This window comes from Limulus polyphemus, unplaced genomic scaffold (assembly GCF_000517525.1).
Source record: "Limulus polyphemus unplaced genomic scaffold, Limulus_polyphemus-2.1.2 Scaffold2052, whole genome shotgun sequence".
In the NCBI taxonomy this organism is placed as follows: Eukaryota; Metazoa; Arthropoda; class Merostomata; order Xiphosura; family Limulidae; genus Limulus; species Limulus polyphemus.
The window spans coordinates 122,338-124,627 of record NW_013667662.1 but is presented as its reverse complement, the minus strand read 5'-3'; positions in this window follow the sequence as shown (position 1 = coordinate 124,627).

Here is a 2,290-nt window from a genome sequence, read left to right as displayed (position 1 = left end):
TTATCTGTAAAGAACACACGTCTTGAGCTATGTTTATCTGTAAAGAACACACGTCTTAACAATGGACTAAACATAGCTGGTGGTCTCCACTTTCTGGTTCAGATTGATGGAAGACCGACTTAGCAGTCTACCACAAATGTTTGGATTGCTCATAACTAACTACTAGCTTATTGGACTTGTTTGTTGTTACTGATAGTCTAGTGTTCTTATCCTGATGCCCAAGTATTTTTATTGTGATAGCCAAATCTCTTAACTTCATAGTCAAGTGTATTTATTCTGAAAGTCAAGTTATTGTATCCCGATAGTTAGGTATTCTCATTATGACAGTCAATTTCTTATATCCCGATAGTCAGGTACTATTATTATGAAAGTAACTTTCTCGGTATAACTGTTTGCCAGGTCGTCACTTTCCCATCTGCAGTTCACATGTCTGGACAAGAATACCAGCTTCAAGCTTCAACTGGTCCCATTGTGCCCAATAGTTCTTTGTCACAGAGCTTAGACTAGACACCTTCTCCCAAGCAGAGCGCAAAACACTTGCTTTTAGAAAATCAACTATCAACTATCAACTATCTTGGTCTTTCGCCTGTTCTGCTTTGATATCTATATTTGGTACCACTTCACCATCATCAACTCTTTCAGTCACCTTGACTTCAACTTGATGGCACCTGGTTAGTTCAACCTCTCTTTTAACAATTACCGGAACTTGGCCTTTGTTGTTCCCAAACGTCATTTTATCAAAATTAATTACAAACTTCCTCGGTAGTAAGTAGTCCAATCCTAATATGCATTCGTCTTCAATGTCAGCCAAGTATAATCTGTGTCTGTCCTTTATCCCCATGAGCTCAATCGTTACCCACTGGTCCCCACAACCTTGCAGAATGTCCTGTCACACCACAAAGCTTCTGTATGACTTCTGGATCTAACACCTTGATGCTCACAAGGGTTTGCTGATACGCAGAATCTATGACAAAGTTGCACCTTTGGCCATACGGCTTCCCTGTCACGTAGACACTATGTGTGCTTGCCATTTTACATTGGGACTTTCACGATAGAGGTTGGTGGGCGTCCGTCAGCACCAACCACTACTGGTTTCCCGAAGCTGACTTATTGGTGGTATTCTTCTTACACTGGCTCCTCATATGTCCCTGCTCTTCACAGTTCCAACAACTTTTCTGGGTAGCAGCCTTTTCTGCTGTGGCATCTCCCCTGTGTTGAAGTTGCCAGCTGTGAGCTCTCTTGTGGCCAGGTTTATTACAGTGCCAGCAAAGTCCCTCAAACTTCTCTGAAAGCTGCCCCTTTCTGGCCTTGAATCATGATGACTGTACCAGCCTTGGTAGCTCTGTGCTGGACTTAATGTAGGATTCGAATTCGAGAGCTCTGGCCATTGCATCCTGCATGGTAGAGGGGTGTGCTTGCTTTACTTGTATCTTCAGTTGTGGACTGTCCAAGGCGTCTACAAACTGATCTCTCAGCAACAACTTGAGGAGATCGGGTGGTGCAGTTGGATAGGCCTTGTGTGCCATGTTTTCCAAGTCCTGTGCCAGCTCTTGCAGTCTCTCCCCTTTAGCATGGACTCTCGTCCTAAACCTACCTCTGTAGACTTCTGACTGATTTGGGGTTCCGTACCTGAGTGCTAGAGCCACTACCAGTGCTCTATAGTTGTACCTGTCGTCTGCTGACAACTGTCCAAGTATTTCCAGTGGTTGTCCCTTCAAGCTCGTTGCTAGATATACTGCTTTCTGCTCCTCTTTCCATCCATTCATTTCTGCCAGTAGCTCAAATTGTGCTCTATATGCTTCCCACGGTGCCTTCACATCGAATTCCTATGGCTTCCTTCGTACTGGATCACGCCTATTGCTGACATTCGTATCTGGGATGTGACTTCTAACAGGACTGAATATGTCTGTTGTTGACTTTCCTGTTGTTACTTCTGACTTTCCTGCAACTGTTGAAGACTTTCTTCCTGTTTACTTTCTTTCTCTTCCATCCACTGCTGTAGTCTCTTTTTTTTCATTTTCTTTCTCCTCCAACCACTGCTGTAGTCTCTCTTCTTGTTTATTTTCTTTCTCCTCCAATAGCTGTTGTAATCTCTCTTCTTGTTTCTTTTCTTTCCTCCAACAACTGCTGTAATTTCTATTCTTGTTTCTTTTCCTCCAACAACTGCTGTAATCTCTCTTCTTGTTTATTTTGCTGTTCGAGCTGCCACTGGTGCAGTATTTTCTTGCAACTGCTGTTGTCTCTCTTCTTGTTTCTTTTCTCGTTCTTCTTGTTCCTTTTCTTTTCCTCC